The 22,746-nt window shown below is 38.3% G+C and overlaps 1 long non-coding RNA gene and 1 pseudogene across 1 annotated transcript in view; one reads left to right on the top strand and one right to left on the bottom strand.

Annotated features, from left to right (window-relative positions):
- Positions 1–22,746, top strand: part of LOC123384878 — a 169,989-nt gene that overhangs the window by 38,563 nt on the left and 108,680 nt on the right. The gene's annotated exons all lie outside the window — the stretch shown is intronic.
- On the bottom strand, positions 16,150–16,973 carry LOC123384877 (annotated as a pseudogene).

The raw sequence follows: 22,746 nt of genomic DNA, 5'->3' as shown, positions 1-22,746 counted from the left end.
TTGATTTGTAATTTTACTTTTTAGTGGGGTTTTTGTCTGGTTTTGGAATCAAGGTAATGCTGGCCTCATAGAATGAGTTTGGAGGTTTTCCTTATGTTTGTATTTTTTGGAACAGCTTCAAAAGAATAGGTATTAACTCTTCTTTAAATGTTTGGTAGAATTCCCCTGGGAATCCAGTGGCCTGCTGTCTTGTTTGTTGGAACCTTACCAATATTTTAAATACCTACATTTGAGGGGCGCCTGGGTGGCGCAGTCGGTTAAGCGCCGGACTTCAGCCAGGTCACGATCTCGCGGTCCGTGAGTTCGAGCCCCGCGTCAGGCTCTGGGCTGATGGCTCGGAGCCTGGAGCCTGTTTCCGATTCTGTGTCTCCCTCTCTCTCTGCCCCTCCCCCGTTCATGCTCTGTCTCTCTCTGTCCCAAAAGTAAATAAACGTTGAAAAAAAAAATACCTACATTTGAGCATGTGAGTATTGTTCTAAAAGATGCTGTGCATATCTGTTGTCATGTTGAGGTATTTGGTGTTCAATACATAAGGAAGAGATGTTAATTATTCTATGTTAGTCATATAAATCTCATTATTAGTGATTGAGTGACAAAAATCTCTGACTGGCAGAATGAGATCCCTGTAGTAAAGGATTCTGAATTTTTTTTTAGTAGTTTCACAGGGGCAATTGGTTTATTAAGTCATTTGGCTCCATAAAGAGGCTTTAGAATTCTAGTAGGCATCTATGAAGGGAAGGCAGAGCTATACTTAAAATAAGGTAAGGGCAATTGCAATGAGGTTAGCTGGGTTTGATGACTGCTAAAGATTAGTGGGAGAATATTCTGTTACTAAATATTTTCAGTCTACATATTTTACTTATTGGATATTAGATAGCTAGGTTTATTGGATGTACTGAACTTGGCAGGATACAATTAGGAAGCAGTTTGTTGTTGTTTGTTGTTGTTGTTGTTGTTGTTCTTACTGTCTTTGTGGATATCCATTGTCAACTGTCAACTCCGGGTGACATCTTGTATGAAACGTACAGTTTTTAATTCCTCTAAAAAATTTTAAACGTCCAGGCCAATCTAAATCCAAATCTTGTTTTCTTCTCCAACTCAAACCGTCTCCACCTTTTTTCTTCACTTAAGGGAAGTAAGGCCTATTATGTTTTGATAAACTCCTTGTTTCACTTCCCTGCTCCACTGCCCATTGCTTCTAGGTCCCCAAGTGGGCCAGGGAAAAAAGAAAAATAAGAGAAAATGTGGCCAAGCCCATTGTATTAGACTGCTCCGCTGCTGTAATAAAGTATCCCAGACTGAATGGCTTAAACAACAGAAATTTATTTTCTTATGGTTCTGGAGGCTGGGAAGTTCAAGATCAAGGTACTGGTTGGTTCATTTCCTGGTGGGAACTCCCTTCCTGGCTTGCAGAGGTCTGCCTTCTTGCTATGTCCTCACATGGCAGAGACAGAGCTCTGGTGTCCCTTGCTCTTCCTATAAGGGGAACAGCACTATTGTCTTAGAGCCTCATCCTTATATGTCTCATTTAATCTTTATCACTCTCTTGCAGGCCTATCTCCAAAGACAGTAACATTGGGAGTTAGGGCTTCAATGTATGTTTTGGGACACAAACATTCAGTCCACAGTACCAATTTTCCTTACCTGGTGTTTTATCTGGTGGTTATAGTTCTACCTTGATTCTCTAATGACCTTTTTTATGGCAAGGCTTCTGTCATGGGCTAGAAATAGTGGGTTCATAGGAGGACCAGAAGGCACTTCCACCTTATTTAGTTCCCCTAATATATTAGTGAGGGCAAAGGTTAAGTAGTTCTAACAAGAGACCAAACATATAATAGCTTAAATCATGCATTCTCAATAGCAGTGAAAATTGGTTCTTGGGAGAGAGGGAAATGAAAAAAAGGTTTAAGTTATTAAAATGGTTTGTGGCCTTCAAAAGCTCCAAAAAAATCTCATTTCTTAGTATTTACTCTCTCTTGTTAGGAAGAAATTAAGTTAAATTAAAAATTTAGTTAAATTTATTTTTTCTTCTTAGAGGGGCAATAATAAAAAAATGTTGAGCAACACTGGCTTAAATAAAAAAGACATTTATTATTCTCTCTCTGAACAGTCCATCTCTGCCTCATAAGGTCATTTAGGGACTCAAGTACCTTCCATCTTACTGTTCCACCATCACCTAGTATGTTACCCTGGTCTGCAGGATCAAAAAGCTGTCAGAAACATGTCAGTTTTTTAGACAGAGGAAAGAGGAAAGAGGGGAATCCAGGGCAAAGAATTTCATTTTGGCGAGTGAGGCTGAAGTTATACCCATTATTTCAACTAACTTTGTATCATGGTAATGTAGTCATGTGGTTACTTTTAGTGGAAAGAGGCTGGGAAATAACATTTGTAGCTTGGAAGCCATAAGTCTAGCAAAAGGGAGAGGAAATTTGTGGGAACCACTGGCAGCATGCCATCTCAACCCAAAAAATGTACTATTTGGCTGACTGTTTATGACCTTCTTTCAGTTGCTGCCCTGCAGTGGTGCATCCCACATAACCCCTTTCTGCTGTGGTTCCTCATCCTAAAGACAGCTGTCATGGCCAATATTCTTTCCAAGATCATCCTAGTCTATAATGCAAGGTGTCCACCCAAACAATGGGAACTCACATAACCTTGTTGCATTACAAAGTAGAAGGGTATGTTGATCTCATAACTGTATTCTCTTCTTGCTTTTCATGCGTGGGCTACTTCAGAAAGACCAGTTTAAGGGGAATCTATGTTAATATCTAGAATCTCTTTGGTTATCTATTTTGCTTGCCACAAAGGTAAGCTTAGGCACTTCTTTCAGGTGAGGACAATGATGTCTGATGGCAGTGAGATGCAAGACACCCCTCTTGCAAACATCTCCGAGGCACTTAGGGGATTCTTCATTTTAAGCTTACTCATTTGCTTAGAGGATAAAAAGCAACTCTATACTCACCTCTATGGGAAGAGTCAGGGAAATGCCACAGTGCTTTTGAGTTTTTTTGCTTTAAGGAATTATTCCCTTTGATCAATTTCAAATATCTCATAAAAAGAAGGGTGGGGGGGCGCCTGGGTGGCGCAGTCGGTTGAGCGTCCGACTTCAGCCAGGTCACGATCTCGCGGTCTGTGAGTTCGAGCCCCGCGTCGGGCTCTGGGCTGATGGCTCAGAGCCTGGAGCCTGTTTCCGATTCTGTGTCTCCCTCTCTCTCTGCCCCTCCCCCGTTCATGCTCTGTCTCTCTCTGTCCCAAAAATAAATAAAAAAACGTTGAAAAAAATTAAAAAAAATAAAAAAGAAAGGTGGGGTTGGGGTGGGGCAATGTAGCCGATGCTGCTGTGGTACCCTGCATCTCATCCTATTGATTCAGTTTTTATTTCAGCGTTGGCTCTGGTGGACAGTACTAAGCCCATGGATACCATTTTAACCTCAGCATCTGCAATGGATCTTCCCAATTGCCTCAGGACCTTCTCTAAAGCAACAGAAATCCCCTTGGTCCAGTTGTAGATTCAGTCCCAAAATGCTATGAGGTTAATGCTGCAAGAAATCCTCAACCAATGGGTAAGCCAATGGATAAGTGCCCCAGACTCTCTTCTTTTGGGTGGACTATCCTAGAAGGTGTTCTGTGTGTTCCTCAGATGTCCCTGCAGAATAAAGCCCCTGTTACCCATGGTGACAATCTCAATAATGTATTGTGAGTTGGCTTTGCCACCTTTTCTGCCTCATTTGCTTGTCCTTTTACTCCTGTCTTTTGTATAAATTATTAGTGGGCTACCTCAATGCCAGTCCTTTTCTCAGATTTCCTTTTGCAGGAACTCAGACAAAGGTATGGTTTTTTTATAGTAGGTAAGACTTACAGCTATAGAGTTGGTAGCTCTCTTTAGAGCATAGAGATGCTTATTCATTTTTGTGAGTTTTGGGGACCTTAGGTGAAACTCTGAGTGAACAGAAATACAATAAAACCTTGGATTGTGAGTAATTTGTTCTGAGAGTGTTCCACAAGAAGAACAATAATTTCCAATAGATTTTAACTTGACAAACGAGTGATGTCTCGCGATATGAATAGTACGTGATGCCAAATGTTCTTTTTTCTCTGTTTTTCACTGGGGGATTGTAGGTGATCATCTCTCATGCTCAGATGTTTGGTCTCAGGCTGTGGTGTTTGGCAGAAATCAGTGATTTTCCAGAATGTTGAAAGGCGTCCAAACTGGCATTAGTGTATTTTTTGTCACTTCAAAGCACCTATGGGCAGTCCTTTGCTTCTCCATACAAGAGTTAAGTTTAGGAATGCTTTGCTTCATTCTAGGTCAGGTTACCTGCAGATATAGACCCTTTTCTCTGATGTCTTATTGCTAGTTACATTATTGCTAGTATATGACAAGAGTTTATCAATACTGTACTGTAGTCAACCTCCATGTGAGTGTATACAATGGCCCCATGTAGAAAAAGGTTGAAAAGAATGGCAGTAAGAAGGAGATGATTATGGTGGAAGTCAAGAAGGAATCATCCAAAAGTATGAATGAGATATGTGAGTGATTGAAATGGCAAGATTTTATAAGAAGTTTACATCTACCATTTGTACAATATTAAAGAGGAAAGAAGAAATTAGGGAGTTAGATGCAGCAAAAGAAGTCGTGAGAATATCAAAGCAATGGCCACGTGTTCTGGAAGATGTAGAAAAGTTGTTTCTGGTTTGGATAAGCAAGAAACAACTGACAGGCGATACTATGAGCGAGAACTTTATCTGTGAGAAGGCAAAGGCCTTGTACACCACCAACCTTGTAAGTAAACTGCCAGGTACATTAACAGAAAATGAAGAATGCTTCAAGGCAAGCAGGGGATGGTTTGATAACTTTAAGCGGAGAAATGGCATCCATAGTGTTATGAGGCATAGAGAAGCTGTGAGTTCAGACACTAAGGTAGCTGAGGCATTCACTACTGAGTTCCAGAAGCAAATGGTTTCCATGTGTTACCTGCTAGAGCAAGTTTTTAAATGTGATGAGAGGGGGCTTCTTTGTAAAAAGATGCCAAAGAGAACCTACATTACAGAGGGAGAGAATGCAATGCCCGGTCACAAGCCCCTTAAAGCCCCTGTTTGTGTATAAGTCCAAAAATCTAGGAGCCTTCAAGAAATGCAGGGTGCAGAGGATCCAGTTAAACATCATATGGAGGTCCAACAGCAAGGCTTGGGTCTCTTGTATCTTGTTTGTTGAGTGGATCAATGAGGTCTTCAGTCCTGTAGTGAAGAAATACCTTTTAGAAAAGTATCTGCCACTCGAAGCCTTGCTGATTATAGATAATGCTCCTGCTCATCCTCTAGGCTTTGAGGACGACTTACTGGATGAATTTAAGTTCATTAAGGTCAAGTTTCTTCCTCCCAACACCACTCCAATCCTCCAGCTCATAGATCGGCTGGTCAAGGTTTTCAAACCTTAAAAAGTTTTTCTCCAAAGCACTATTTCAGTGATACTTCGAGGTGACCGAAGGAACAAACTTTACCCCCTGAAAGTTTTGGAAAAATCATTTCCATGTTGTGAACTGCCCCAACATCATCGAGAAAGCCTGGGATGCGGTCACCAAGAGAGGCCTCAATTTTGCTTGAAGAAAGCTGTGGCCTAATTTTGTTCTTGGACTTGCCTTAGAGGGGCTTGCTCATGAACAGGAGCTGCCAGTTGTTGATGAAATTGTGTTCTTGGGGAAGGCCATGGGACTGGAGGTGAATAAGGACAACATTCAAAAGCTGGTGGAGGAACATGGCCAGGAACTGACCACTGATGAATTGGTGGACCTGCATCATGAGCAACAGCAAGAGGTTATAGAGGAGATCTCGTCTGCAGAGGAGGAGGAGAAAAGGTGGGGGAATCCCTCACTTCAAGTGAGATTAGGGAAATGTGGGAAACAGCGTAAAATTTTGTAGAAGAGCACCACCTGAATAAAGCTGTAGCAGTGTGAGTGATGAATCTGGTTAATGACAATGCAATGTCATATTTCCGCAAAATCCTCAAAAGGAGGCAACAGCAAGTGTCATTGGATAGGTTCCTTGTTAAAGTTGCAAGAAAAGAAAAGATTCCATTGAGCCAATAGATAGCAGTGATTCCGTTAGTGATAGTGAGAGTTATCCTACACAATAACCCTCTTCTCTCTTGTCTCCCTCACACCAGCCATGATGATTTTCAAAGGTAAGTGCAGGTTAATTTGTTTATTTTTCTTTATATTTTGTATTTTCTTTATTATTTTGTATTATAGTACAGTATTGTAATAATTAAATTTTTTTAATGTTTATTTATTTTTGAGAGAGAGACAGCATGAGTGGGGGAGGAGCAGAGAGAGAGGGAGACACAGAATCTGAAGCAGGCTCCAGGCTCTGAGCTGTTAGCACAGAACCTGACGTGGGGCTCGAACCCATGAACCATGAGATCATGACCTGAGCCAAAGTCAGATGCTTAACTGACTGAGCCACCCAGGAGCCCCTTGCAATCATTTTTATATGAATATTTTTGGGTTGTGGAACAAATCATGTGAGTTTCCATTATTTCTTATGGGGAAATTCACTTTGATATCCAAGTGCTTTGGATTACAAGCATGTTTCTGGAATGAATTATGCTCATAAACCAAGGTTTTATTGTACTTTCACTTTTATCTTTTCATTCCTACAGTAGCAAATTTTCTTAAATTCATTTAGCTTCATATTAAAAATTAGTATTTAGTGAAACAAATCTTGTTTTCTTTTTACAAAAGGCATTTTCTGAGTGAATTATGAGCTAATGTCCTAAGATTGAGTTATATAAGGAACACCTAGATAATTGACCAGTATGCAAAATTTCAGGCAGTCTTCCTTGTAGCCTAACTATAAGCGTTAGGCATGGTGCCTAGGACTAATTAGTTTATGCAGGGATTGGCTTGTCAACTATGAGGTGACGCCACATCACAATATCCTTATGTCTTAAATTTGAAGGCATTCATTTTGGACTTTTCCAGTTTTATGAGTTATATCCTTTGTGTTGATTATAGAAATTGTATAACAGAATTTTGTATCTCTATAATGAATATTGGAGAATAAAATTAGATTATTAAATGTGCTTTGGGATTATCATAAATATAATAAATAATAATTATTCATGGTGTTTTACCTAGCAGTATTGGGTCTCTTTCTTAGTGATCATTGGGAAAGCTGGTAGAAAAAAAGCATAGATATATAGGAAAACTATTTGCTTTACTTTTTTTTTTTTAGTATTTGCTTTCTTTATGCATTTTTGTAGTTAAAAATAATTGGCACTTGACATGAAATAGAATACAGAAAACAAGTCTTCCTTTACTCGTCTCAAATCTTTTGTGGAAGGTCAAGATGTATCCTGCAATTTACTAAAAATGCTATTGTTATTGTGTTGTAGCAATATTTCTTCAGAAGTTGGAATGATAGCTGGCTTTAATATAGAAAGCTTGATAAAACTGTTATAAATCACCAGTGTTTTAGGGGAAAGACTAGATTTTGATTATTTATGATTTCTACAGTTTCTGAGATAATTGTGTAGGACTTTGAGTCTTTCTGTCACTATCTCCAGTGGTTTGAATTTGTTGGATTTGAAGGAAATTGGTAAGAGCACTTCCAGATTACTCAGAAAGTTTATTTCCAACCCTCTCATAAGAAATAAGCTCATGGTTGACTAGGGAGTAAAGTAAACTTTCCTGGAACATTGTTAAAACAAGCTACTGGGTCTCTTGGCTCAGTTCTTCTCTACTACGCACAGAAAGCAACTTATAATTTTCACAACTGCACGATTAAAGTTTCTTCTTCCAATGCTGTTTATTACCCAGTTTTAACATTTTCAGATTTTCTTTTACTCTTTTTCTGGCATAAAGGATAGTGTCAATTCATCATTAATTTATATTACTATTATAATGCAGCTGAAGTATACTTGGGAATCCTTTTGGGGCCTCCAAAAGAAATCTGAGGCATGGATTTTCTGTTCACCAAAATGATTCTTGGAAAGTAAGTATAGATAGAAACACATTTTTGGAGAGAAAAGATTTTAAAGGACCATACTTTCTGCGGCCAAGAGCTACTACCTGATATTGAAAAACATCCCTTAACATCCTGCTGAGCTCTAGTAGACTGACCACCTGACCATGGGACATCAAATGAATATGAAACTAGAGTTGTCCATCATTTGGATAACTTCCAATCCACTTATAATATCGGGCAAATAATACATCTGTCACAGAGGAAGTACTCAACAATCAGACAGAAAATACAATAGGGTGATTCATTTTGTGAATTTCAGTCAGCCTCTCTCCTCAGCTATTCCAGTGCTCTGGCAGTGGTACCATGAATGGAATGGTGGCAGTGATGGGGTCCATGATTGTATGTGACAATATATAACCTATGCCACTAGTGAATGTCCATTTTGCCTGTAGTGGAGACTGGCACTGAGCTCTCCATCTATACCTTTCCTTGAGGTTGACCAATTAGCCACTGGAGAAGTCAGCATTTTGTTTTCACTGGAATTTATCTTCCTTTTCTGAAGTGTCTCTGTAAGCAATGTCATCCAAGGACGTACAGAATGCTGGATTTATTGGTATGGGATCCAATATAATATTGCTTCAGGCCTCTTTTGCACTGAAAGAGGTACAACAACGTGTACATAATCATAAGATGCATTAACCCAACCATATACAGTATCACTTAGAGCAGCTGGCCTAATAAAATAATGGAATGGTTTATCAAAGCCTTAGAGTGCCAGGTCAAAAACAATTCCATACAGTGTTGGAAAAGCAATCTTTCATTCTGTTGTATCTCTGATATATGGTGCTCTGTCCAGGATCCAAGGGGCTGAAATAGGTTTTGAATTCTTAACCATTACTTACAGTGACAAACTTTCTGAATTTACCATTTGGGTCCCTACAATCTTAAATTCTCCTGGATCAGAAACCCTGGTTACTAGTGGCTGTTGCAATTTCATTGAACCTGAAGTATGATTACCATTTGTTCATTTTAGGGTAGTGATAAGGGTTCTGCTGAACCAGAATTTACAATTATCAGCTGGGTTTTTCACAGATGAAGACAGAAGGTGATCCTGATTAGCATGAGGATTTAGGATTGGCTTCTATAGTGGGAGCAAAAAAAAAAAAAAGATTTTCTTTAGCAACTATAGGATTCACTGTAGTGTTTTTTTTTCCTCCACACGCAGTGATAGTTGAATATGGTCAATTGCAGCTACTATAGTTAAGTGTAAAGTAATTGTGGTCCTCACCTTCTTGAAGACACAGTGCTGGTTGAAGTGTTGCCTGTGTGTGAGGACATTAGCAATGGATGGTGTGCAGCTGGCTCTATGTTGAAGCATTAGAGATTGTTCCACAAAGCCTTCTTGCAGAATCTTTTGTGGAGACTGTGGTCATACCAACTTTAAGACTCTGAGATAAACTGGACTTAATGTAGGGCCCAAGCAGTTATAAGGAATACAAGGGGCAGACGGTGTTGACCATTTTTTTTAAGTGCTGATTTTATACCCATTCTGCCCAAGTGTTTGCTCCTATCATCTCTGAGGCAACTAGCTGCATGCAGGTGTAGTCTGACAGCTTTTCACCTCAATTATGCCATATATCTTTTATTTACCACCTTGAGACTTCCCTGGTGCTGCTATTTGGAATTCCTGCAGGAGTATAGTCAACCCATGCTGGCTCATAAATAAACTTGGAGTATGAAGGACTTAACATTGCTCAGGAGAGGCTGACCAATAACTCAGAACCTCCAGTAGCATTGGATCACAGTAGTACACTGTGGTAATCTACTCAATGATACATATTGAATATTGGTTATTCCTCTTTTCCTGTTTCACCATTTCCATTGGCCTTGTTCCTATTCCTTGGGATTGCTTCCCAATGTAACCTATATATACATGTAAGTCCTGATCTGTTAAGGTCAGATATGGCTTTTCTGTTTTCATTTTTTTTCCCTCTAAAATCATCGTGGTCAAGACAGGTTTTCTAAAACACGAAAGGAATCTTGTTATAGCATTATCTAAAACTTTTTCTTGAACTCCACTACCAAAACATCTCTTCATGACAAACATGACCCTCGGTGCAATACTTGGAGAGTTATCTCTAGAGCATGAATGAGTAAGACCCTCAGACATCAAAGAAAGTAGCAGGAGTGTTGACAAGCCATAATCTAGTGCTTTGTCTGTCTGCCTTGGAGGAAAGGAGAAGGCTTCCCTCACTAATTTTTGGAAGAGGAGAAGAAGCTATGAAAGGAAGTATAGATATGAGGAGGAGAATATTTTTCTTTGATTCAAAGAATACTTTTCATTATGTACATTAACTGTTCCAGAGAATCCCAATCAGTTTCATTCAGTTGACTCATTCATGTATTCAGCAAACTTATACTGAGGAAAGAACTCACTAATTACTCTTTTTATCTCAGTGATATCCTATATTTAGGCAGGTTTTTTCATGTCTTAGGGAGGCTGGATTCAGTTAATCTTAGCTCATTCTGACTGGGGCTTATTAAGGAATGTGCACTAATATTGGCAGGCAGATAGAAGACTGAGACAAGGAAATACAGTCAGAAAAGTTCTCTTTGGGTTCTTCTAAAATATTAATGTATGCCTTTCACTATTTGTCAGACACTGCTTTGACATACAAATTTGCAACAAAGCTACCTGAGTTTAATTACTCATCTCTGTTCCTTATTAGTTATGTGAGCTTGGGCAAGTTCCTTAGTCTCTCTAAAGCTTATTTTCATTTGTAAAATGGGGATGAAGGAATCCCTATTTCATAGCATTTTTTGAAGATAAAATAAGATAACATGATAAAAACTGATCCCAGTTTCCAGCTCATGAGAAGTACTCAGTAAATGATGATGTCCTTGTCTTCATCATATATTCCCATCCCACTAATTCATTATGCTAAACAACTGGTTAGATGAGTATCTTCCCTCTCCAGTGAATTAAGCAGTTCCTTCATAATGAGTAGAATTTATGGTTCTTGAGCTTTCTAGACACAAGTCTTTAAAGGATTTGGGCACATTGTTCCTATGTTCACCATACACATTTCAATATGCTCAGGGAGAAGACTTAATAGACACTGAAAATATGTAGTAAAAAAGGTACAATGAACGTGGTAAGAAGCCACGTACATAAAGGTTAAATACAGCATGCATAAATGTGAAAATGTCTATCAATAGAAACTGGAAAATGCAGGGAAAGCATACAAGTGTCCTATCCTTTTGTATATATGCGATGAGGAGAGGAAGCTGAAATTCTTTCCCTTTCCTTCTCCTTTTCCCTTTTCAAATGTCAGTATCATAAGCATGAGTAAGGATGAATCCCTGGAAAAAGTGAGGAGTTATAGAAATTGGGAGGCGTGATATGAGGACATGATGGTGCATTGTAAAAAGTTTTGGTTAAGAGTCTCCTTCTTTCTTACGTTCTCATTGATTTTTGAGGGCTCTTTTTTCTTTTAGGAGATATTTCTAATGCTGCAGGGCTACCAATAAAAGTTAGGACTCAGAGGATGAGAAGGGTGCTGGATGCTTAGAACCTGCTATAGGGCTTAAGAAGTTCATGTAGGGAGACTAGTACAATTGACCAGATTGGAAGAAGAGGCAGGGTGGCAATTCAGACTGGGAATTGAGTTATGCATACAGTAGGAGACTGTTCTGGGTTGTAGCTCTCCAAAAAGCATAACAATGACTGATGGTGGGGGACAGCATGAGGAATCTCACTGCATACAACAGGCTCAAAAGGGACAAAAGCTTATGTTAACTAAAAACCTTATATTGTCACTATACCTAAAAGAGATAAATGGGTTGAAAAATAAAGGGATATATGACTAGCTGTATTTTTTTTTCTTGTAGAAAGGGGTTGCCTAATCAGCCAAATCTTTGGGACACAGGTGTGAGATAGGTTATTACTCAGGACACTTCTGTGCACTAATGAGATTGGTACTCTTGTACTCTGGCTTTGGGGAACGGCTGATGCATCTGGGGATGTGGGAATTAGTAATTCTTTGCTTTTTCCTCAGTTTAGAGCTACTTTCTGGGCGGAGGCTTTCTTTAGGCCAATGACAAGAAAACTTCAGTTTTTTCTAGTATTAATTGTATTTGATAAACCTCTTGCAAAACTTTTAATTTTGTTTGCTGATGAAATGAGAAATAGAGAAGTCATAAAAGTAAGGAAGAGTTTTGTCATTTGAGAATGGGCAGGCTTTCTCAGAACACAGCACTATTAGTGGACGGAAGTGTTAAGTTGGGAAGAAGGATGAAATTTGTTCTTTATGAAGGGTTTTAAGAGATGTGTGACTAGTCATGATTTCAAGCCTGTGATTGTGAATATGATTTCAATGGTTTGGACAGGAAGTAAGTCTAAAAGCAGGCAACCTTTGATATGTTGAGAGATAAAATTGATGGGCCTATTTCAGATTCAGTAGGTGAACAATGATAAACTAAAAAGCCTTAAAAAGCCTCTTTTCTGGGAGGTTGAAACAATGGTTTATTGATTATCTACAGATTTCTGGAAAGGTATTCATTTTAATTCAAGATATCTCTGAATTCCTGGCCTAATACTTCCAGATTGGATATGGAACTGATTAAAATATTCACAGACTGCATCTTAGTTTTGGATTTAACATTCCAAGAATTATTATTATTATTTATTTTACTGCTTCAAATGTATAATTTTAGAACTGGAAAGAACATTTTGATTCATTTAATTTAAATATCTCCTTTTCAAAGTTGTAGAGACATGGTTATCAGAAAAACTATAATGTTATATGCTTATTAAAGTACCCATTGTTTACATGATCTTGAAATTTGAAATTTGAAATACATTTGAAAAAGTAGCAGTTTTTTTGAAAACTGTTAAGAAAAAAACCTTTGTAAAGAAATGCTACTTGGTTTGTGTCTCTGCTGTTTTGCTAGCATTATATAATTATGTCAGCAAAGGTAAATTTTGAGGCAAATTAGCCTGTATCAATTTTCATGTGGATGCCTGCGGTAGACTACTAACTAGTCTTCATACTTTATTTTTTGCCTCTCTAGAATCCATTTCTTACACAGAGGCCAGAGTATTCCTTAAAAAAAAGTGTCTTCCTTGCCTTTAACATATAATCCAAACTCCTTACAGAGTCCTACAAATCCATGTACAAATCTATTACAAGCTAAATTATGTTTGCTTCCCATCTCCTTGTATATATGTTGAAGTCGCAACCCTGTACCTCAGAATGTGACTATATTTGGTGACAGGGCCTTTAAAGAGGTAATTCAGTTAACATGGCATCCTTAGAGTGGGCCCTAATCCAATATGGCTGGTGTCTTTATAAGAAGAGGAGATTAGGATAGAGAAATACGCAGAGGAAAGACCACATGAAGATGCAAGAAGACAACCTCTACAAGCCAGAGAGAGAGGCCTCAGAAGAAACAACCCTGCTACACCTTGATCTCAGACTTTCAGCCTCCAGAACTATGAGAATATAAATTGTTGTTGTTGAAGTCATTCAGTCTGAGGTAATTTGTTATGGCAGCCTTAGCAAATGAATTCACATACCTATGCCTCTAACTTATCTTTATAATTCTCTTCTTATTAACCACTACTCTCTAATTGTATCATTTGTTTTCTCCGTTCAGCACAGTGAAGTTAATCCAGGTAAAGGGTCATCACCACATTGGTTGTTCTCTCTGCCTAGAGTCATTAGCACCATCATCTTTCATCAGTTGGGTTCTTCTTGTTTCTAAACAAATGTAGTCTCAGCTGAGAAGTCTTCCTTGGTCTCCCTAAAGTGGTTCCTTGAACAACCTTAGTCACTCTCACATCACCTTGTTCTGTTATAGCCTTTTGTATTGGGAATTATGTTGTTTATTAATTTGTTTGTTTTGTGGTCCATTTCTTTCTTCTGTCTATCCCAAGCTAGAATGTCAGCTCTAAGAAGCAAAATTTTGACTCTTTTTCTAGGATTATATCCAGTACTAGAATAATGGCTGGCACAGACTAAGCCCTCAACTAAATATTTGTTGAATGAATACACAGATAAGAGAATAATGAGTTCGTTAAAAATAGTACTTGGATTTAGCTATTTCAAGGAAGTAGTCACAGAGAAGGTGGCAGTTGAAATGGAGGTAAGTAGTATTGGTTGGATTTTCATTGAAGTTTTGGAGTAGCAAAAAAGGTTGAAAAAGTGATTAGAGAAGTGTATAGTGGTTAGAGAATTTGGAATAAATTCAGGTAACATAAAATTATAATTTGTGTTGAACCTAGATGGTATGGAGAAGTGAAAGGTAAAGGTGGGTCTATAGGACAAGGGTTATACCAAAGAGTTTACTTTACTCTGGAGACAAGGTAGGCCATTAAAAGATTTTGACAAGTAATGTCACCCAATGAATATAGTGCTTTTAAATGTTTTAAACTGATTGCAATGTGTAGGATGAATTGGATAGGGAAAACCCAATAGTGGCAAACCATTGGAAAGCAAATTACAATTGTTCAGATATTAGAAAGGAGGAAATGATTTATTCTGGTTACCACAGAAATGACCAGTGGAGGATAAATGTATGAATAGTTGGAGAGGAAGCAATGCTAATGCTTAAATTGACTAAATGAGATTTTGGAGGCAAAGTAGATTAGATGCCTTAGATAAGATTTTGGAGTATATATTTCTGAATTATTATAATAATAGTGACATCAATAAGGAAGGAAAGCCAGAAGAACCTTACTAGGGGGAGATACTGAATGTTAAATATTGATTGGACATTTGGTTAGAAATATTCAAAATCTGGTTTGAAATATGTATATTGGGTTTAGGAGAAAGGTTAGAGGTAGTAATATAGATTTTGGTGTCAGCTGTATAAAACTGGTATTTAAAGCCATGGAAGAAAAAATGTGAATAAAATTTCAAAAGGAGTGTAGAGTAGGGAGTGGATAGAACGAGGAAAAAATCTGGGATTGAAGGGATTTCCAGACTTAGAATATAGAGGAAGAAGGGAAGTGATAGAAGTTGGATAAAAGATGAATCAGGAAAATTTATATATATCTATATTCGTTATATACAGATAGATAAATGCAGATAAATGTAGATAGATAAATGTAGATAGCTGTCAGAACAGAACCCTATGTGGGGCTTAAACCCATGAACCATGAGATCATGACCTGAGCCGAAATCAAGAGTTGGATGCTCAGCCAACTGAGCCACCTAGGTACCCCTGAATCAGTAAAATTTATTATCAGCTATGTCCTACATAGCACCAACTATATAATATGGTGGAAAAAAGGGGGGAAATAATGGGGAGAAGAGGGCAGTTATTGAGAAAATCATAGGAACATGTTCTGTAGCTTATTTATTTGTTTATTGCTCCTTTATCTTTGACCACCACAATTGTAATGGTAATAGTAATATCCTGTGTCAGATCATATTTTTCAAAGATAGCAGCAGCAATAACTCTCATCTCTCAGACTCTTCCAGAACCTTATCTCTCTCCCACCAAAAGGAAGTCTGAATACCCTTCTATTGAACCTGGTTTAGGTGGTGACTGGCTTGTATCAATACAAAGTGACAGAATTGTCATTGAATGGCTTCTGAGGCTAAGTCATAAAAAATGAGGCAGCTTCCATCTTTCTTCCTGGAACATTCACTCTTGAAGTCTTCGGCTGCTATCCAAGCAATCTGTCTGCGCTGAGGTTGTCATATTATGAAGAAATCTACACTAGCCCACATGGTGGGGCCATATGGAGAAGGCCTGAGACTACATGAACAGAGAAGTGCCTGGCTAGTCTCCAGCTGCTCCAGCCCCACCCTCTGTTTTCCAGCTCTAGCTATCTGATTGTACCTGCATAATGGATCCAAAGCCAGAACCATCCAGTCTAGTCATTTCCAAATTCCTAATGTATAACAACCATAAAAGATAACGGGATTTTTGTTGTTTTAAGCCAATAAATTTTGGGGTGATTTTTAAAAATAAATATGTTTTAAAGTTTATTTATTTTGAAAGAGAGAGAGAACAAGCTGGGGAGGGGAAGAGAGAGAGGGAGACAGAGTATCCGAAGCAGGCTCTGTGCAGACAGCAGAGAGCGCGATGCAGGGCTTGAACTCCTGAACCATGAGATCATGACTGAGCCAAAGTCCAACACTCAACCGACTGAGCTATCCAGGTGCCCTGGGTGATTTTTTTTTCTTTCCATCTAGAAATCTTTGTTTTAAATACCTATTATGCTATGAATTCATAGGAAGTAGGCTCTGGCAGCTCAAGTTCCTTTTCACTGGTTCTCACAAAGTACTTTTCTGGGTGGAACCAGTTGACTCTTTAGTTGAACCCAGGTATCTTTCTTTTTGGCTTTCTTCTTTTTCTGACCATTTTCCTTCACACATTTCAGGTAATTATCTTAGCTATAGTGTGTGATGTTTTCTTTCTTTTTTAAAAATTATTTTTAATGTTTCTTTTTTGAGAGAGAGAGAGAGAGAGAGAGAGAGAGAGAGAGAGAGAGAGAGAGCGTGCATGAGCAGAGGAGGGACAGAGAGAGAAGGAGACAGAGAATCTGAGGCAGGCTCCAGGCTCTGAGCTGTCAGCACAGAGCCCGATGGGGGGCCTCGAACCCACAAACCACGAGATCATGACCTGAGCTGAGGTCGGACGCTTAATCGACGGAGCCACCCAGGCATCCCGTGTGATATTTTCAATATGTACATTAATTCTCTTGGTGTAATATTTTAAGTATATACATTAATTCCGTTGGCAAGAATCTTGCCCTTAACCTGTTTATTTACAACAATGCCAACAGCTTATTGGGGAACATGATAGATTCTTTCAATTTTGCTATGGTAACAGTTGTGAGACATTCCTTTTTGAACAGTGTCCATTCCCTTGATGTCTATGATATCACCTTTCTTGTAGAATCACATATATGTGGCTAAAGGAACAATTTCATGTACTTGGAAAGGTTTAGAGAATATATAGCAAAATGCTTCTTTTTCCTTTCTGTTTGTCATTTTGACAAATTACTGGAAGATAGAGGTTCTGGCCAAAAGGTTGGGGTGATTTGTTTTTTCAATAGTACTAACTGATAAAATCACAAAAAAAGAAACATTGTACATATTTTTGGCTTTATGTCCTCTGTTCCATGAGCAATCCGACACCCTCAATTTCTTCCCCTGAATTCTGAGAGCACTTCTATAAATTACATCACATGGTTTCCCAAGAAGTCCTATCAGTGGCCCAAGTTGGCTGATATTTTCTTCCTCTCTTATTCTGACTCTGCAGAGCTTGAGGTTGAGGTAGTTGATAGGTTCATCTGAGAGGTGCTCATGTATGCCCATGTTATCCTACCTTCTCCAATCTAGATGTAGGATATCTGGAGTAGAGTCCAATCTATTAGTTTTCATGCTCCAATAGTGCTCTCTATCCAAACTGGACTATAATCTTCTTTTAGAGGCTTCAAGATATGTGGCCATATACCTTTGGTGTCTTACAGATATTTTGGATGTTAACTTCTACTCCTTTATTATGATTCCCTCTTTCTAAGGGATAGATACAAATCTACAGAAACTGAAGAGAACAGTCTGACTGATAATTACAATTGCCCCTCCCTATGATATCAATCTGTCATTCTCAAAACCAACTTGCTAGGTTTTATTTTCTTTATCTAGAACGTGAGGACGGTAACAACATTTGCCTCATGGGGTTGAGGATTAATTGTGGTAATGTTATCAAGTTCCTAATAGTCTGGAATGGACAGACACAATTGCTATCAGCAACTCTTAACTGTGTTGTTGAACTTTAAGCCCTGAAATATATTTTTAATAAAACTGTTTGATATAAATCTATACCTGAGTATACGCTAAGCTTACTTTCTTTAAAACATACAGATACACAGACATCTGAGGATCCATCTGTATTTCTCTATGTTTTGAGTCCTGCTGCTATTTTCAGCCTGTTCACATTGGTGATTTAAAAACTCTATCTTTAAAGTCCTTTATCTCAAAACTGTTTATTGCTTCATTTGAAACTAATAGGGAGTAGCAAATGGACAAAAGGCTTGCCTGCATTCCTACAAGAAGTGATTATAATTATGTAGAGCAGAAGGTAAAATTATAATTTGTAAACGATACCAAATATTTATCATAGCCATAAACTTTAGTAGGCTTGCGAGATTCAGCAACGAATGCATGACTATTGAGGAGACAGTCATCATAATGCAGGAAAGTGCCTGGGTTTCATTAGATCCTAAGGGAAATATCACCAAGTTAGAATTGCGGGAATCAATAGAACTTACTCTTCATCTTATATGAACAAGTGATGCTGGAATGAGTTGGATTTATAACATCATAAATAGCGGCACTGGACTTTAGCTTTTTTTTTTTTTTCCTGGAGTTAAACTTCCCTGGTTAGAATTTATGGCAAAGAAAAAACAAAACAAAAAAAAACTCATTGAAGGGGAATCAACTGGGGCCAACTGCTGTGCAAGGAAAATCAAGGGTTCGTATGTTTAGCCTTGCCATACTCACATATTTTAATAAATATTAGAGGAGCGATATTAGCAAGTGTTTACAATGACAATTCATTTTCATGGTTTTGGCTCATTGGCTGAGGCAACAAAATTAATAGCTTTATTTTATTTTATAGCACAAGCTAGCACTTTGTGTGTGATGTCTAAGCTGCTTAGGTGATTGATGTATTCATTGCATCTTATGGCTTACAATAATAAGTGCATATATCATGCCACAAGAACTGAAACAGATATGTCCTCTAATGCACTCATCTCTATTCTCATTATGATTTTTTTATCCATATAAACTGTACATGATGTACATACTTGACTATTTGCCTGCAATCTTACATATTTCAATTCTAAATATTGCTGTTTGGAAGTCTACTGGGATGGGCTTTCCGCTTCACACTCTCTGAAATTGATCTGGTAAGAATAGTGTAATATTTCAATTCACCTCATTGCAAAAAAGCATTAGAAACATACTGGAAAGCCTTTTTGTGTTGAGGATAGTCTAGTTCTAGAGACATACTCAAGAGTGGTAATAGTCCTGGCATGTTTCAGAACTCTGGTGATTGTACATTTTTTATAAATGTAAATGGCATTCTCTACTAAGTTTTAAGCTAAGATACATCTCAGGGATGATGTTGAAGTATCTGATATTTGTTTTCTCATAATTCTCTAAAACTCTTTTACTTTCCTGAACTCTTAAGTGATAAGCCTGAAACAAGGGAAAGTCACGCTCCAAGGGAAGGGGGCTTGTGTCTGTTTCCATAGGAGGGCAGTATTGTACTGGAAAGCAAACAACTTGGAGGTATTTCCTGTACTCTGGCCTTGTAACGAAACCATTTCTTGCAAGGGGAGGGATGGTATTTCAAATCACACTAATAAATCTATGGATTAATAACATGCGAGTCAGAACAGCAAGCACCATAATCACCGTTGTTGATCCATTTGTCTCTTTTTGCACCGTGTATTGATTTTTTTCCGAGAATGTAACGAAGAAAGAACTTTATAAAATTCTCTTCTTAAATTCTGCTTGTTAATATATTCCTGTTGCCACTCATCTATTAGTAATTTCCTGACAGGTAACTATTGCTGTTATAATTTAACATAGTCTTGGAAAGCAGTTACTGTGTTTCTGGTGCAACTTCTTATTACTGATAATTGCCTGCATTATAAACTGCAAGTACTAGCTGGTTCCAGCTGAGATCAAAAGTGACCATTAACTCACCTATCTGCAAACTGAGGATTTCCGGGCAATCTCCTTTCTTTCTTACTTCTTAAAAGGCTCACCTTTCTTCTGTCAGGTTTGCAGGTATCAGCTTGCATGCATTTAATACTTACCTTATCTTGTGGGACCTTTACTGCGGATGAAGAAGCATCTTTATTAATTCAGAAGTATGGGAGTAGAGGGAATTATTTGTGCATTCTGATTAAGAAATAAACTAAGCAGACAATTATGTTGCATATAGAGTGTTTTAGAGATGGACAGCTTCTCATTAAAATGAATTTTAGAATAATTTCATGTGCTGACATGGAATCCATTGAATTGCAATTCTGATTATTTTCACTTAGACAATCCAACACCTCTTCACTCCTGGAAAAGGAAGTAGATTACAAGTTAGTGTTCTCAGCAACTGATGATTATTTGTTTTTTCTAATCCTGCTTCACTTTTTTTTCTTTCCTTTACAAAAGCAAGGCTAGAATTTGCAGAGTGTTGAGGTGGAGAAAGGCTGAGCATTCAGAGTTTTATTCCTTGAGGATCCCCCAGGGGTGAGGGGACGACCTGAGAAACAGGGCAGGGTGGAAAATGGTCACAGACAAGGGTGAAAGGACATTAACATTTGAACGAAACCAGGACTTCAGAAAAGTTAATATACTGAACTCAGGTGAGTGGGCATAAAGGAAATTGATATTAAAATATGAACGGCCTTTAAAATGGGACTTTGTCAATTTTTTGTGTTGTTGATTATATAAAAGTCACTTTTGGTTCAGTTGAATATGCTGTTGGGTTTTGTTGTTACCAAGCATGAGTTTGGATCTGAGTTTGGGAGTAGGGGCTGGGATGGTGGATGAATCTGATTGTACACAAGAAAAAGAACAGTAATTCCGGGGAGGAATCTGGTAGAGTGGAGGTGAGTAGGGACAGGAAAGGCAGCAAGACAGCAAAGCAGCACCTGGGAGATGCCTTAATACATGGAAAATCTCCAGTGCGAGGGTTTCAGGGTGCTCGTTCAGGAGGGAGGGCTAATCATTTTTTGTGTTTCTCTGTGGCTCATTCTCTCTATCCTTTCATTGATGTCCATTATGCATACAGCTGTGTATGTGTGTGTTGGGGGAGGGTATTTCATTCTTGAGTTGATGTAGTGAATGAGTTCAGACTCAGGATAAGAAGAAGATTCATGAATGCAACGAACTGAAAAGGCTCCTGTCATATCTCATCTCATCTCCAAGGGCCCATTTATCTTTCCAAAAAGTCATTTGTTTTTCTATAAGTGCCTTTCTCCCTTACTCTCCCCCTATTAAGATGGTATATAAGCCCCAAATTCTAACCACCATTTGAGGTTGCATTTTTCTGTGGACTCCTTGTATATATGATTCCGTTTATCTTTTCTCTTACAAATCTGGCTTTTGTCAATACAATTCCCAAGCTCTTCTCCCATCAATGAATCGTGGAGAGTAGACTTTTTCTTCTAGACAGAGCCTTGACTAAGTAAATGACCTCAAATGGTATGAGTGGATGGGGAGATACATTTTGGCAAATTACTGCCAGATATACCCACTGCTGTATGGAATTGTAACTCAGCTCAGGTACACAAGGAAAATAACGTCCCCTTCTTTCAGATACACATTCACCTCACTGTGGGTGATGGCACATGAAATCGTTCCCATCTTTCCCAATGTAGGTAATGTAGATAAGATTCTGATCTGTTAAGGATTTTAATATTCTTAATTTTTTTTTAACATTTATTTATTTTTGAGACAGAGAGAGACAGAGCATGAACAGGGGGAGGGCCAGAGAGAGAGGGAGACACGGAATCTGAAGCAGGCTCCAGGCTCTGAGCTGTCAGCACAGAGCCTGATGCGGGGCTAGAACTCACGGATGGTGAGATCGTGACCTGAGCGAAGTTGGACGCTCAACCGACTGAGCCACCCAGGCGCCCCTGGGGATTTTAATATTCTTAAAAAAATCACTTCAGAGAATTTCCATTCCAAATATTTGTGTTAAGTTTTTATTGAATACATTTGTTTTATTTCTTCCAACTGTAAAGCTTTTGATCTTCTGCCCTCAACCGAATATGTGAGGCATCTTACTGTATGCTTCCAAAAGAGGAATACAAATATAACTAAGTGTATATGCACCTGTTGATGTCTTGTATATGTGACTTCTTAAATTATTCTCATGTGTTCTATCTCTTCTAATTAACATATAATCATTTATAAGGCACCTATTACATGCCAGACACCATTCTAGTTTCAGGGCCACCACAGAATCACTATGCCCAAGGGACATGTAAGAGGTTTTAAGAGGTGGAGTACCTTTGTAGTTGAATGCTTCTCTTTTATTTTTTGGTGACATCTAGAGTCTGCTAGCCATGCAGGGATGCTTAGCTATTATTGAATGACCAGATGATCATATTTTTGTCCTCCTTTTAGAACCCATTCCTTTCTTACCCCCAATTGGTGTTTGATCTGTTCTCCTTGTCTATAAACCTCTTGAGCTGATAAAGAAAAGGTAGAATGCCTTAATATGCCATTTACCTAATATATTATAAAATATGGTTTGATTTTCCCTATTTCTCTTCTTACCACTATCTTCTTATAAAGTAGCACATCCCTTATTGGATTGTCATTATTTTTTTCTGTGTTGTATCTGGCTCTGGACACTCTGAACTGCTTATTAGCCTAGACCCACAGTTCCTAAACTGTGGCACCACAGTGAATTCATAGGGGCACTTAAGGGCATTTTAAATTTTTGAGGAAAACACATGACATTTGTCAGAAACTGTGTGAACTACTAGCTCAGGATATTTCACAATTTTAATAATAGATCAAGTTACATTTCTTTCGATGATGTTATGTCTTTGTGAAGCTGGGTTTTCTGCAACTGCAGTTATAAGAACAGACGCCACATAAATATCAGTGTGAAACAAAGAATGAGGGCGGTGGTGTCCAAGGTTTGATTCCAAGACTTGAGAATTGTTTGAAGTCGTTAAGTTTGAGAAGGTTTGAGAAGTAGCGCAGGACCCAAAAGACCTGTACACCCTGTAAG

This window comes from Felis catus, chromosome B1 (assembly GCF_018350175.1).
Source record: "Felis catus isolate Fca126 chromosome B1, F.catus_Fca126_mat1.0, whole genome shotgun sequence".
Taxonomy (NCBI): Eukaryota; Metazoa; Chordata; class Mammalia; order Carnivora; family Felidae; genus Felis; species Felis catus.
Note: the sequence above shows the minus strand (reverse complement) of the source record. Positions and strands in the feature narration are given on the sequence as shown.